Source organism: Callionymus lyra, chromosome 18 (assembly GCF_982586985.1).
Source record: "Callionymus lyra chromosome 18, fCalLyr1.hap1.1, whole genome shotgun sequence".
In the NCBI taxonomy this organism is placed as follows: domain Eukaryota; kingdom Metazoa; phylum Chordata; class Actinopteri; order Syngnathiformes; family Callionymidae; genus Callionymus; species Callionymus lyra.
This window is the reverse complement of record NC_141835.1, coordinates 2448781-2465838: the sequence shown is the minus strand read 5'-3', so window position 1 is coordinate 2465838 and position 17058 is coordinate 2448781. Positions and strand designations below refer to the sequence as shown.

General features: G+C 35.7%; 2 pseudogenes; both read left to right on the top strand.

The window, feature by feature from the left end:
- Positions 1-11834: 11834 nt before the first annotated feature.
- LOC148060038 (calmodulin-alpha pseudogene) lies at positions 11835-12328 on the top strand (annotated as a pseudogene).
- A 4032-nt stretch (positions 12329-16360) lies between these two features.
- On the top strand, positions 16361-16807 carry LOC148060037 (uncharacterized; annotated as a pseudogene).
- Positions 16808-17058: the final 251 nt, after the last annotated feature.

Genomic DNA, 17058 nt, shown 5'->3' with positions numbered 1-17058 from the left:
AACTAACTTAACTGTTTATCTTAGCTGCTATAACTAACTTAACTGTTTATCTTTAGCTGCTATAACTAACTTAACTGTTTATCTTAGCTGTTATAACTAACTTAACTGTTTATCTTTAGCTGCTATAACTAACTTAACTGTTTATCTTAGCTGCTATAACTAACTTAACTGTTTATCTTTAGCTGCTATAACTAACTTAACTGTTTATCTTAGCTGTTATAACTAACTTAACTGTTTATCTTTAGCTGCTATAACTAACTTAACTGTTTATCTTAGCTGCTATAACTAACTTAACTGTTTATCTTTAGCTGCTATAACTAACTTAACTGTTTATCTTAGCTGCTATAACTAACTTAACTGTTTATCTTTAGCTGCTATAACTAACTAAACTGTTTATCTTAGCTGCTATAACTAACTTAACTGTTTATCTTTAGCTGCTATAACTAACTTAACTGTTTATCTTAACTGCTATAACTAACTTAACTGTTTATCTTAGCTGCTATAACCAACTTAACTGTTTATCTTAGCTGCTTAACTAACTTAACTGTTTATCTTAGCTGCTATAACTAACTTAACTGTTTATCTTAGCTGCTATAACTAACTTAACTGTTTATCTTTAGCTGCTATAACTAACTTAACTGTTTATCTTTAGCTGCTATAACTAACTTAACTGTTTATCTTAGCTGCTATAACTAACTTAACTGTTTATCTTAGCTGCTATAACTAACTTAACTGTTTATCTTAGTTGCTATAACTAACTTAACTGTTTATCTTAGCTGCTATAACTAACTTAACTGTTTATCTTTAGCTGCTATAACTAACTTAACTGTTTATCTTAGCTGTTATAACTAACTTAACTGTTTATCTTTAGCTGCTATAACTAACTTAACTGCTTATCTTAGCTGCTATAACTAACTTAACTGTTTATCTTTAGCTGCTACAACTAGCTTAACTGTTTATCTTTAGCTGCTATAACTAACTTAACTGTTTATCTTTAGCCGCTATAACTAACTTAACTGTTTATCTTAGCTGCTATAACTAACTTAAATGTTTATCTTTAGCTGCTATAACTAACTTAACTGTTTATCTTAGCTGCTATAACTAACTTAACTGTTTATCTTTAGCTGCTATAACTAACTTAACTGTTTATCTTAGCTGTTATAACTAACTTAACTGTTTATCTTTAGCTGCTATAACTAACTTAACTGTTTATCTTAGCTGCTATAACTAACTTAACTGTTTATCTTAGCTGTTATAACTAACTTAACTGTTTATCTTTAGCTGCTATAACTAACTTAACTGTTTATCTTTAGCTGCTATAACTAACTTAACTGTTTATCTTAGCTGCTATAACTAACTTAACTGTTTATCTTTAGCTGCTATAACTAACTTAACTGTTTATCTTAGCTGCTATAACTAACTTAACTGTTTATCTTTAGCTGCTATAACTAACTTAACTGTTTATCTTAGCTGCTATAACTAACTTAACTGTTTATCTTTAGCTGCTATAACTAACTTAACTGTTTATCTTAGCTGCTATAACTAACTTAACTGTTTATCTTTAGCTGCTATAACTAACTTAACTGTTTATCTTAACTGCTATAACTAACTTAACTGTTTATCTTAGCTGCTATAACCAACGTAACTGTTTATCTTAGCTGCTATAACTAACTTAACTGTTTATCTTAGCTGCTATAACTAACTTAACTGTTTATCTTAGCTGCTATAACTAACTTAACTGTTTATCTTTAGCTGCTATAACTAACTTAACTGTTTATCTTAGCTGCTATAACTAACTTAACTGTTTATCTTTAGCTGCTATAACTAACGTAACTGTTTATCTTTAGCTGCTATAACTAACTTAACTGTTTATCTTAGCTGCTATAACTAACTTAACTGTTTATCTTAGCTGCTATAACTAACTTAACTGTTTATCTTAGTTGCTATAACTAACTTAACTGTTTATCTTAGCTGCTATAACTAACTTAACTGTTTATCTTTAGCTGCTATAACTAACTTAACTGTTTATCTTAGCTGCTATAACTAACTTAACTGTTTATCTTTAGCTGCTATAACTAACTTAACTGTTTATCTTAGCTGCTATAACTAACTTAACTGTTTATCTTTAGCTGCTATAACTAACTTAACTGTTTATCTTAGCTGCTATAACTAACTTAACTGTTTATCTTAGCTGCTATAACTAACTTAACTGTTTATCTTTAGCTGCTATAACTAACTTAACTGTTTATCTTAGCTGCTATAACTAACTTAACTGTTTATCTTAGCTGCTATAACCAACTTAACTGTTTATCTTAGCTGCTATAACTAACTTAACTGTTCATCTTAGCTGCTATAACTAACTTAACTGTTTATCTTAGCTGCTATAACTAACTTAACTGTTTATCTTTAGCTGCTATAACTAACTTAACTGTTTATCTTAGCTGCTATAACTAACTTAACTGTTTATCTCAGCTGCTATAACTAACTTAACTGTTTATCTTTAGCTGCTATAACTAACTTAACTGTTCATCTTTAGCTGCTATAACTAACTTAACTGTTTATCTTAGCTGCTATAACTAACTTAACTGTTTATCTTAGCTGCTATAACTAACTTAACTGTTTATCTTAGTTGCTATAACTAACTTAACTGTTTATCTTTAGCTGCTATAACTAACTTAACTGTTTATCTTAACTGCTATAACTAACTTAACTGTTTATCTTAGCTCCTATAACCAACTTAACTGTTTATCTTAGCTGCTATAACTAACTTAACTGTTTATCTTAGCTGCTATAACTAACTTAACTGTTTATCTTTAGCTGCTATAACTAACTTAACTGTTTATCTTAGCTGCTATAACTAACTTAACTGTTTATCTTAGCTGCTATAACTAACTTAACTGTTTATCTTAGCTGCTATAACTAACTTAACTGTTTATCTTTAGCTGCTATAACTAACTTAACTGTTTATCTTAGCTGCTATAACTAACTTAACTGTTTATCTTTAGCTGCTATAACTAACTTAACTGTTTATCTTAGCTGCTATAACTAACTTAACTGTTTATCTTAGCTGCTATAACTAACTTAACTGTTTATCTTTAGCTGCTATAACTAACTTAACTGTTTATCTTAGCTGCTATAACTAACTTAACTGTTTATCTTAGCTGCTATAACTAACTTAACTGTTTATCTTAGCTGCTATAACTAACTTAACTGTTTATCTTAGCTGCTATAACTAACTTAACTGTTTATCTTAGCTGCTATAACTAACTTAACTGTTTATCTTAGCTGCTATAACTAACTTAACTGTTTATCTTTAGCTGCTATAACTAACTTAACTGTTTATCTTAGCTGTTATAACTAACTTAACTGTTTATCTTTAGCTGCTATAACTAACTTAACTGTTTATCTTAGCTGCTATAACTAACTTAACTGTTTATCTTTAGCTGCTATAACTAACTTAACTGTTTATCTTAGCTGTTATAACTAACTTAACTGTTTATCTTTAGCTGCTATAACTAAATTAACTGTTTATCTTTAGCTGCTATAACTAACTTAACTGTTTATCTTAGCTGCTATAACTAACTTAACTGTTTATCTTTAGCTGCTATAACTAACTTAACTGTTTATCTTAGCTGCTATAACTAACTTAACTGTTTATCTTTAGCTGCTATAACTAACTTAACTGTTTATCTTAGCTGCTATAACTAACTTAACTGTTTATCTTTAGCTGCTATAACTAACTTAACTGTTTATCTTAACTGCTATAACTAACTTAACTGTTTATCTTAGCTCCTATAACCAACTTAACTGTTTATCTTAGCTGCTATAACTAACTTAACTGTTTATCTTAGCTGCTATAACTAACTTAACTGTTTATCTTAGCTGCTATAACTAACTTAACTGTTTATCTTTAGCTGCTATAACTAACTTAACTGTTTATCTTAGCTGCTATAACTAACTTAACTGTTTATCTCAGCTGTTATAACTAACTTAACTGTTTATCTTTAGCTGCTATAACTAACTTAACTGTTTATCTTTAGCTGCTATAACTAACTTAACTGTTTATCTTAGCTGCTATAACTAACTTAACTGTTTATCTTAGTTGCTATAACTAACTTAACTGTTTATCTTAGCTGCTATAACTAACTTAACTGTTTATCTTTTTTTTTTTTTTTTTTTTTTTTTTTTTTTTTTAGAATCCCTTATTAGTCCCGCGAGGGGAAATTCAACCATTCACACATACTGATGGGAGTAGGCATGCACACTTTGCGCCAAGTTCACCATCAGGAGCAATCAGGGTGAAGTGTCTTGCTCAGGGACACAACGACACAAGCTTGTCTGGAGCTGGGATTGAACCTGCAACCTTTTGGAGTGCAGGCAACCACTCTACCATCTGAGCTATGTCTGTTTATCTTAGCTGCTATAACTAACTTAACTGTTTATCTTTAGCTGCTATAACTAACTTAACTGTTTATCTTAGCTGCTATAACCAACTTAACTGTTTATCTTAGCTGCTATAACTAACTTAACTGTTTATCTTAGCTGCTATAACTAACTTAACTGTTTATCTTAGCTGCTATAACTAACTTAACTGTTTATCTTTAGCTGCTATAACTAACTTAACTGTTTATCTTAGCTGCTATAACTAACTTAACTGTTTATCTCAGCTGTTATAACTAACTTAACTGTTTATCTTTAGCTGCTATAACTAACTTAACTGTTTATCTTTAGCTGCTATAACTAACTTAACTGTTTATCTTAGCTGCTATAACTAACTTAACTGTTTATCTTTAGCTGCTATAACTAACTTAACTGTTTATCTTAGCTGCTATAACTAACTTAACTGTTTATCTTAGCTGCTATAACTAACTTAACTGTTTATCTTTAGCTGCTATAACTAACTTAACTGTTTATCTTAGCTGCTATAACTAACTTAACTGTTTATCTTTAGCTGCCACAACTAGCTTAACTGTTTATCTTTAGCTGCTATAACTAACTTAACTGTTTATCTTAGCTGCTATAACTAACTTAACTGTTTATCTTAGCCGCTATAACTAACTTAACTGTTTATCTTAGCCGCTATAACTAACTTAACTGTTTATCTTAGCTGCTATAACTAACTTAACTGTTTATCTTTAGCTGCTATAACTAACTTAACTGTTTATCTTAGCTGCTATAACTAACTTAACTGTTTATCTTAGCTGCTATAACTAACTTAACTGTTTATTTTAGCTGCTAGAACTAACTTAACTGTTTATCTTAGCTGCTATCACTAACTTAACTGTTTATCTTAGCTGCTATAACTAACTTAACTGTTTATCTTAGCTGCTATAACTAACTTAACTGTTTATCTTTAGCTGCTATAACTAACTTAACTCTTTATCTTTAGCTGCTATAACTAACTTAACTGTTTATCTTAGCTGCTATAACTAACTTAACTGTTTATCTTAGCTGCTACAACTAACTTAACTGTTTATCTTAGCTGCTATAACTAACTTAACTGTTTATCTAAGCTGCTATAACTAACTTAACTGTTTATCTTTAGCTGCTATAACTAACTTAACTGTTTATCTTTAGCTGCTATAACTAACTTAACTGTTTATCTTTAGCTGCTATAACTAACTAAACTGTTTATCTTAGCTGCTATAACTAACTTAACTGTTTATCTTTAGCTGCTATAACTAACTTAACTGTTTATCTTTAGCTGCTATAACTAACTTAACTGTTTATCTTAGCTGCTATAACTAATTTAACTGTTTATCTTTAGCTGCTATAACTAACTTAACTGTTTATCTTAGCTGCTATAACTAACTTAACTGTTTATCTTTAGCTGCTATAACTAACTTAACTGTTTATCTTTAGCTGCTATAACTAACTTAACTGTTTATCTTTAGCTGCTAAAACGAACTTAACTGTTTATCTTTAGCTGCTATAACTAACTTAACTGTTTATCTTTAGCTGCTACAACTAGCTTAACTGTTTATCTTTAGCTGCTGTAACTAACTTAACTGTTTATCTTAGCTGCTATAACTAACTTAACTGTTTATCTTAGCTGCTATAACTAACTTAACTGTTTATCTTAGCTGCTATAACTAACTTAACTGTTTATCTTAGCTGCTATAACTAACTTAACTGTTTATCTTAGCTGCTATAACTAACTTAACTGTTTATCTTAGCTGCTATAACTAACTTAACTGTTTATCTTTAGCTGCTACAACTAGCTTAACTGTTTATCTTTAGCTGCTGTAACTAACTTAACTGTTTATCTTAGCTGCTATAACTAACTTAACTGTTTATCTTAGCTGCTATAACTAACTTAACTGTTTATCTTAGCTGCTATAACTAATTTAACTGTTTATCTTTAGCTGCTATAACTAACTTAACTGTTTATCTTAGCTGCTATAACTAACTTAACTGTTTATCTTTAGCTGCTATAACTAACTTAACTGTTTATCTTTAGCTGCTATAACTAACTTAACTGTTTATCTTTAGCTGCTAAAACTAACTTAACTGTTTATCTTTAGCTGCTATAACTAACTTAACTGTTTATCTTTAGCTGCTACAACTAGCTTAACTGTTTATCTTTAGCTGCTGTAACTAACTTAACTGTTTATCTTAGCTGCTATAACTAACTTAACTGTTTATCTTAGCTGCTATAACTAACTTAACTGTTTATCTTAGCTGCTATAACTAACTTAACTGTTTATCTTAGCTGCTATAACTAACTTAACTTTTTATCTTAGCTGCTATAACTAACTTAACTGTTTATCTTAGCTGCTATAACTAACTTAAATGTTTATCTTTAGCTGCTATAACTAACTTAACTGTTTATCTTAGCTGCTATAGGCTGAGAATGCTGGAGAGTTTTAGACAGCAGCTCTGTTTATCCTTCTTTTCTGCATTACATTCATCACCTGTTTAAACACCTTTTTATTTCTCTCAGGAGCTCCAGGACCTCCAGAGCAGCTGCTGATCCAGGATCTTCACCACGTCATCAGATCCAGAGTTCTCTCCAGCACCTCCATGGACTCTCCTACACTCTCCTCTTTTCTCTCACTATATCCTCCCTCACTCCTCTCCTTATCCATCTGTCTACCCCCCCATCCTTCCTCCCAGCCGGTCAAAGCAGGAGGCCGTCAACAATGAGTCTGGTTCTGCTCCAGGTTTCTTCTAAAAGGAAGTTTTTCCTCGCCATAGCTCACTGCACAGTGTTTCACTTCTTGTTTAATTTATCTGTTTTTCCTTAATCAACTATAGTCTTACTTCAACTGTATAGTGTCTTGAGATAACTTACTACACACAACATAACATACTACAAGCAAGTAATTAGTTCATTGTAGCGTCTGAACAATGTTCCTGAACTACAGGTTCTTATGTGTGAACTGGACCAACTGGTTCTGGTGTTCTGGACTAAAATAAAAGGTCTAATATCTTCAATGCGATGATCATTTATTTGAAGAAAAAACCAAATACTTTCCAAATAACAGTTACAATAACCAAGAAGAAAAGAATGAAAGTTGTCACAGAAACAAACACATGTGTGTCTCCTTCACAAACACCTGACGCTCAAATACCTGCTCCCGTCTCTGACTGCGCCACCCAGTGGACAAATAAAGAAACTGAATTGAATCAACATAGAATCACTTTATTATGATGTTTCTGTGTGTTTTTATTCTTCTGTGTGGACAGAAGCATATTTGATTTCAATTTCCAATATTTTATATGCATAAACAGAAAAAAACAACATATTTTATTTTCTAAAAGGTAATTAAAACTTATTTCAATCTTTCTTCTAAGAGGAGACAGGACTGGGCGAGCTTTCTACTTGTATTTGGATGGTTGTTTGATTTTTAGGCAAAAATAATAAACTTGATTGTATTTATAAAAACTGCATGAGAAAGAAATGCAAATAAACGTTTTTTATAACGACAATGTCGCTTTGTTAAAATAAGTTGTTAACACACAAAATGTTGACCAATATTCGAACGACAATACAAAATTATGATCTGATTCATAAACCTGATCATTATTTTTGTATCGAGACGAAACAATTTCAATATTTGCTTCGAGTTTTTTAATTGTTTTCAAGTGACAGATGATCAATTATCAATACATTTACAAATGGTTGTGTTTAAATCTGTGGTTTATTTAGAATAAAAGTGACTTTATTTTCCAGGAAAGTTCATATTTAAAGAGGAAAGTGTTATATTTGATTCCATTTATCCTAATAAGGAAAAGTGCTTGTATTTGTGTTTACGCGCAGATTCAAACATGAATGTTTTCAGTAGAAAAACTTCTTTGCACACGAAGCCCATCAGTCGATCGTTCAACACCATGATCAGTGGTAAGAAGGTCGAAGAAACATTATTCAAGGTCAATCTTGTTCGCTGTCGTGACTTCAGCTTTTATTTTGTGAACAGGAAGTTGTTCCTCAGGGTCATGGACCTGCTGACCATCAAGCCTGGGAGACGCTGAGGAGGGAGTTTCTCACGCGACTAGATCCACATCTCAGGTGGTTTTGAAAATGTCTCAAATACAATCAAACCATTTGACTCATATGAACAAGTTGACTCTGATCCATATTCTTTAATCAGACAAACTGTAAACAAACAAAAGAGAGAGAAACATTCTGTCTCTTTTATTCATACTTCTATATCTCACTGAACACAATATTTGCGTCAAATACGTACGTGTACAGATCTCATGCTACGAGTATCAATGTGTGTTTCCGTCTCATGTTACGGTGTGTGTGGGACTTAAGCACCAGTTTTGACGTCAAAATTGTCTTCCTGGTGCATTTTATAAATTCTTGTGTCAGTTGCATGAGTTCTGGACCAGCCTGAAGATCCAGTCAGATCCAGTGAGGATTGTTGTTGGCATGTTGTTCACGACAGCTTCAATCACACCTTCAACTCTGTACTGGAGTCATTTCTCACAGTTGTTCTCGTGGACGGACTTTAAACGTTATTGTCTCTCCTCAGAATTCAATCTAGTCTGACCATCAGGTAATAACTCGGGTCACGTTTAAGGAAGCATGGATGGATGGATGGATGGATGGATGGATGGATGGATGGTTGTCATGGATGGATGGATGGATGGATGGATGGATGGATGGATGGATGGATGGATGGATGGATGGATGGATGGATGGATGGATGGATGGATGGATGGATGGATGGATGGATGGATGGATGGATGGATGGATGGATGGATGGATGGATGGATGGATGGATGGATGGATGGATGGATGGATGGATGGATGGATGGATGGATGGATGGATGGATGGATGGATGGATGGATGGTAGGATGGATGGATGGATGGATGGATGGATGGATGGATGGATGGATGGATGGATGGATGGATGGATGGATGGATGGATGGATGGATGGATGGATGGATGGATGGATGGATGGATGGATGGATGGATGGATGGATGGATGGATGGATGGATGGATGGATGGATGGATGGATGGATGGATGGATGGATGGATGGATGGATGGATGGATGGATGGATGGATGGATGGATGGATGGATGGATGGATGGATGGATGGATGGATGGATGGATGGATGGATGGATGGATGGATGGATGGATGGATGGATGGATGGATGGATGGATGGATGGATGGATGGATGGATGGATGGATGGATGGATGGATGGATGGATGGATGGATGGATGGATGGATGGATGGATGGATGGATGGATGGATGGATGGATGGATGGATGGATGGATGGATGGATGGATGGATGGATGGATGGATGGATGGATGGATGGATGGATGGATGGATGGATGGATGGATGGATGGATGGATGGATGGATGGATGGATGGATGGATGGATGGATGGATGGATGGATGGATGGATGGATGGATGGATGGATGGATGGATGGATGGATGGATGGATGGATGGATGGATGGATGGATGGATGGATGGATGGATGGATGGATGGATGGATGGATGGATGGATGGATGGATGGATGGATGGATGGATGGATGGATGGATGGATGGATGGATGGATGGATGGATGGATGGATGGATGGATGGATGGATGGATGGATGGATGGATGGATGGATGGATGGATGGATGGATGGATGGATGGATGGATGGATGGATGGATGGATGGATGGATGGATGGATGGATGGATGGATGGATGGATGGATGGATGGATGGATGGATGGATGGATGGATGGATGGATGGATGGATGGATGGATGGATGGATGGATGGATGGATGGATGGATGGATGGATGGATGGATGGATGGATGGATGGATGGATGGATGGATGGATGGATGGATGGATGGATGGATGGATGGATGGATGGATGGATGGATGGATGGATGGATGGATGGATGGATGGATGGATGGATGGATGGATGGATGGATGGATGGATGGATGGATGGATGGATGGATGGATGGATGGATGGATGGATGGATGGATGGATGGATGGAAGATCAGGTCAATAGCCCCGAGCAGAAAAAGGTCTCGATCTGTAGAAACATCGCTATATTTAAGGCAAATTTCCCGTCCAGAAGGTCGTCTATTTCCGGCCAAATGGTCCTTTCAAGTTCCCTGTGTCATCGATCCCCCGTAGAGAGACATCCTAATTTGTTTTCTTGTAATCTAATCATTCAAATGTTCTCAGGAGGGGGTTATTTTCTCTTCCGTCTTCAGCCCCCCTTTCCCGGGTGTGTCTTGCTTCGTTCTTTGATCTACGATCTAAGGTGTGATTTGTAGATAAACAGATGAGAGAGAGATAGATAGATCTCTCCATCCATGTGTCAACCCCCCGTCCACAGCCGGTCGCAGCAGGAGTCAACAATGAGTCTGGTTCTGCTCCAGGTTTCTTCTAAAGGGAAGTTTTTCTAGTGTCACACTGTGATTCACTCATTGTTGAGTTGCTGTTTTTCTTTTCTCCACTAGTTGTCAGTCAAACTGAGAAGTGTTTTGAGATAAGTTTTGTCATAACTTTGTTATGATAAGAAACTTGAACAAAATAGAAAAAGAAAATTGAACCATGAGTGAACAAGTTGTTGGTTTTTGTGTTAAGTTGTTATGTTGTGTACTTGTCATCCAAACATCTAACCCCTGCAGACATGTCCTTCACCGACACGCCTCTCTCCAGTCCAACCGGGTCGTTCACTGATGTTCTTCACTGATGTTCTTCACTGATGTTCTTCACTCTGGTACCAGAGCCGTCGCAGCACAGAAGTCAACATTTCTCTCCACGAACTGAAGCATGATGGGAAAATATCACTTTCTATTTCTGGCAGCTTTGATTGGATCCTTGTGTGCAGGTAACTTTATATAGTATTTGATACAATATTTATATTGTAAAAGTTGAATTTGCATCATCGTCAGATGTTACAAGAACATCCTTCTTCATCACGGCTCGCGTTTCAAGTTTGTTTGAGAGAAAAATCCACGAGGAACAGATTTGAATGAAGGTGGCGTTGATAGTAGGATAAGGATCAGAGGATGACATGTCGCTCTGGATCCATCAATCATTTCGAGTTGTTAAGATCCAACTTCAATCACTTCTTTCTCGACTAAAGAAGTTTCCTTGAAAGAAAATCCAGTTTAAATGAAGAATATTGACGACATGAGAGAGAAAAGTATTTTATACTTTATTTTACATTTAGTATAAAACAAGTAGAAGAAAATGAGTCAGTAAAGTTTATGACAGATTTGTTTTCAAATGTGCAAATAAAGAAGTCAGTAAAGTAACAACAACAAGTGATAATGAATATCAACACGATGTTGTAAATAATCAACAACATGTTTATTATCATTTCTTTCCTTCTGAAGGACGAACAGACTCTGACATGACTCAGCAACTAACAGAGGAACAGATCACAGAGTTCAAGGACACTTTCTCCTTGTTTGACAAGGATGGCGACGACATCATCACCAACGAAGAACTTGGTTCCGTCATCAGGTCACTGGGTCAGAACCCCACAGAGGCTGAGCTGCAAGACATGATCAACGACGTTGACGCCGGCGGTGATGGAACCATCAACTTCACAGAGTTTCTGACGATGATGGAGAGAAAAATGGAAACGGACAAAAAAGAGCAAATCCTCGGGGCGTTCCCGAAACTGGACAAGAATGTGGACGGACACCTGGACGCTGATGAGCTGCACGACTTCATGACCTACATGGAGGAGAAGGTAACGCGTGAGGAGGTGGAGATGATGATCAGAGAAGCAGATGTTGATGGAGATGAACGAGTCAACTATGAAGAGTTTTTAAAGACGATGACTGAAAAGTGAGGCTTGCTCGCCCAGTCCTGTCTCCTCTTGGAAGAAAGAAAGAAAAATCCAAACCTTAAACTCACTTTTTATGAAGAAAAATATTTATTTAATCATTCTGTTTCTGTATAATGATATTAAACATTGAAATCAAATTTCCTTCAGTCCACACAGAAGAATAAAAACACAGAAACATCATAATAAAGTGATTTTATGTTGATTCAATTCAGTTTCTTTATTTGTCCACTGGGTGGCGCAGTCAGAGACGGGAGCAGGTATTTGAGCGTCAGGTGTTTGTGAAGGAGACACACATGTGTTTGTTTCTGTGACAACTTTCATTCTTTTCTTCTTGGTTATTGTGACTGTTATTTGGAAAGTATTTGGTTTTTTCCTTCAAATAAATGATCATCGCATTGAAGATATTGGACCTTTTATTTTAGTCCAGAACACCAGAACCAGTTGGTCCAGTTCACACATAAGAACCTGTAGTTCAGGAACATTGTTCAGACCCTACAATTAACTCATCACTTGCTTGTCTGTCTGGATGATCGTCAAGAAACTCTCTACGGAGTCAACGAACCATCCCTGGTTATCATTACTGCTCAACTTTCTCAGAGAGAGAAGTTTCTTTGGCTTCATGTTGATCATGAAACCAAAGGCCTGCGATAAACACTTGACTTGAAAGCAACATAGACTCAAAACAGCTCAATGAACAACTGTGAGCAGCGCATTAGTTTCTCTGCAAACATGTCATCATACAGTGATGGGATATTTTCTGAAGGTTTAAGTCATCAATGTCTTCGTGTCTCGTCCTGAGAGGTCGCAGTGAGTCGTGAACATCCATCAACTCGACACTTGGAGCTGAATTATCAGAAAAAAAGTTGTTCGTTTTTGTCGAACCGGGTCTGTCACTGATGTTCTTCACTGATGTTCTTCACTGATGTTCTTCACTGATGTTCTTCACTGATGTTCTTCACTGATGTTCTTCACTGATGTTCTTCACTGATGTTCTTCACTGATGTTCTTCACTGATGTTCTTCACTGATATTCTTCACTGATGTTCTTCACTGATGTTCTTCACTGATGTTCTTCACTGATGTTCTTCACTGATGTTCTTCACTGATGTTCTTCACTGATGTTCTTCACTGATGTTCTTCACTGATGTTCTTCACTGATGTTCTTCACTGATATTCTTCACTGATGTTCTTCACTGATGTTCTTCACTGATGTTCTTCACTGATGTTCTTCACTGATGTTCTTCACTGATGTTCTTCATTGATGTTCTTCACTGATGTTCTTCACTGATGTTCTTCACTGATGTTCTTCACTGATGTTCTTCATTGATGTTCTTCACTGATGTTCTTCACTGATGTTCTTCACTGATGTTCTTCACTGATGTTCTTCACTGATGTTCTTCACTGATGTTCTTCACTGATGTTCTTCACTGATTTTCTTCATTGATGTTCTTCACTGATGTTCTTCACTGATGTTCTTCACTGATGTTCTTCACTGATGTTCTTCACTGATGTTCTTCTTCACTGATGTTCTTCACTGATGTTCTTCACTGATGTTCTTCACTGATGTTCTTCACTGATGTTCTTCATTGATGTTCTTCACTGATGTTCTTCACTGATGTTCTTCACTGATGTTCTTCACTGATGTTCTTCACTGATGTTCTTCACTGATGTTCTTCATTGATGTTCTTCACTGATGTTCTTCACTGATGTTCTTCACTGATGTTCTTCACTGATGTTCTTCACTGATGTTCTTCACTGATGTTCTTCATTGATGTTCTTCATTGATGTTCTTCACTGATGTTCTTCACTGATGTTCTTCACTGATGTTCTTCACTGATGTTCTTCACTGATGTTCTTCACTGATGTTCTTCACTGATATTCTTCACTGATGTTCTTCACTGATGTTCTTCACTGATATTCTTCACTGATGTTCTTCACTGATGTTCTTCACTTATGTTCTTCACTGATATTCTTAACTGATGTTCTTCACTGATGTTCTTCACTGATGTTCTTCACTGATGTTCTTCATTGATGTTCTTCACTGATATTCTTCACTGATGTTCTTCACTGATGTTCTTCACTGATGTTCTTCACTGATGTTCTTCACTGATGTTCTTCACTGATGTTCTTCACTGATGTTCTTCACTGATGTTCTTCACTGATGTTCTTCACTGATATTCTTCACTGATGTTCTTCACTGATGTTCTTCACTGATGTTCTTCACTGATGTTCTTCACTGATGTTCTTCACTGATGTTCTTCACTGATGTTCTTCACTGATATTCTTCACTGATGTTCTTCACTGATATTCTTCACTGATGTTCTTCACTGATGTTCTTCACTGATGTTCTTCACTGATGTTCTTCACTGATGTTCTTCACTGATGTTCTTCACTGATGTTCTTCACTGATGTTCTTCACTGATGTTCTTCACTGATGTTCTTCACTGATGTTCACTGGGTCAGAACCCCACAGAGGCTGAGCTGCATCGAGCTATTTTGATCGCGGGGTTGAATTAACAGGTGAGGAGCTGAAGCTGATGAGTGTAGAGTTTAGAAGGCTTACGATGTAAAGTAAAGCTTGGTCGCCCAGACTTGTCTCCTCTAAGAAGAACGAATGAAAGAAGTTTTAACTACTTATTAGAAATTAAAATGTCTTGTTTTTTTTCTGTTTCTGTATATAAATGATTGAACATTGAAATCAAATTTCCTTCTGTCCACACAGGGAGAATAAAAAACACAGAAACATCGTAATAATATAGTGAATAAAAGTCCAACATGGATTAAATACCAGCTTTAGTTGAACTTTCACTTCAATGATTAGAATTCATTTAAATCCAAGTGTGTTTTATTTTGAAGGAGTTGGTCACGTTATGAAACAATAGACATGAATTAGATCAATAAATGTAACATTTAACAAAGAACTGATGGATTTGTGTTTGTTTAAGTTTTTACATCCAGAACTTCTTCTTCATAGAGTGAGTGACGTCATCACAGCATCATCAGTGTCGACTCACAACATCTCAACCAACAACTGTGAGCAGATCATTAGTCTCTCTGCAAACATGAGCTCATACAGGGTCGACAGTCATGGGATTTCTGAAGGTTTAAGTCATCAAGGTCTTCATGTGATCTCCTGAGGTCACAGTGAGTCGTGAACATCCATCAACTTGACACACGAGGAGCTGAAATATCAGAGAAAAAGTTGTTCGTCTTTGTGTTAATGTGAATTCTCAAGGTTGAACTCTGACCCTGCAGACATGACCCTGACACGCCCCGATCCGGTCCAACCAGTTCAGTCGCTCTGGTAGGAAGAACATCAGTGCCATCAGAATATTGAATGGTTTCATTTATTTGTTCAAATATTGAAAGGATGAATTCATTTCCATTCTTCAATATTTTGTAGCCAGATCCACCACAAGGCTCCTGGAGGACGTTGGCTTCAGGCTCAACAAAAGGCCCTCAATCTCCATCATTATGACTGAGCTGATCATCATGACATATTAACAACAAGTCCTAGCAAGAATCCTTTTGGTCATATTTTTATTTCAATTATTCAATATTTTTTGACATGACAAAGTGTCAACTTTGTTTTGAAATTTAAAATGATTCAAATTGTTTTAAATATTGAATTTAAAATATAACAAACATTGAATAATTGAAATTAAAATATTACAAATATTGAATAATTGAAATTATTTCAACCTTTCAATATTTTAAGTACAAATGAAACCCTTCAATATTCTGACGGCACTGATGTTCTTCACTGATGTTCTTCACTGATGTTCTTCACTGATGTTCTTCACTGATGTTCTTCACTGATGTTCTTCACTGATGTTCTTCACTCTGGTACCAGAGCCGTCGCAGCACAGAAGTCAACATTTCTCTCCACGAACTGAAGCATGATGGGAAAATATCAGTTTCTATTTCTGGCAGCTTTGATTGGATCCTTGTGTGCAGGTAACTTTATATAGTATTTGATACAAGTTGATCACAATTGTACGATATTAGTTTAATTTCTTATGAAATAATATTAAACATGTTTATTATCATTTCTTTCCTTCTGAAGGACGAACAGACTCTGACATGACTCAGCAACTAACAGAGGAACAGATCACAGAGTTCAAGGACACTTTCTCCTTGTTTGACAAGGATGGCGACGACATCATCACCAACGAAGAACTTGGTTCCGTCATCAGGTCACTGGGTCAGAACCCCACAGAGGCTGAGCTGCAAGACATGATCAACGACGTTGAGGCCGGCGGTGATGGAACCATCAACTTCACAGAGTTTCTGACGATGATGGAGAGAAAAATGGAAACAGAAAAAAAGGCTGAAATCTTTATTGTATTCCGATTATCTGACAACAATATGGACGGAAACCTCAGCACAGATGAACTGCGTCACTATATGATGAGCGCGGGTGTTGTAGTAACACGTGAGGAGGTGGAGATGATGATCAGAGAAGCAGATGTTGATGGAGACGAACAGATCAACTATGAAAAGTTTAGAAAGATGTTGCTTGTAAAGTAAAGCTTGGTCGCCCAGTCCTGTCTCCTCTTAGAAGAAAGAATGAAATAAGTTTTACCTTTAAGAAAATAAAATATGTTGTTTTTTTCTGTTTCTGGATAAAAATGATTGAACATTGAAATCAAATATCCTTCTGTCCACACAGGAAGAATAAAAACACAGAAACATCATCATAATAAAGTGATTCTATGTTGAATCAATTCAGTTTCTTATTTGTCCACTGGGTGGCGCAGTCAGAGACGGGAGCAGGTATT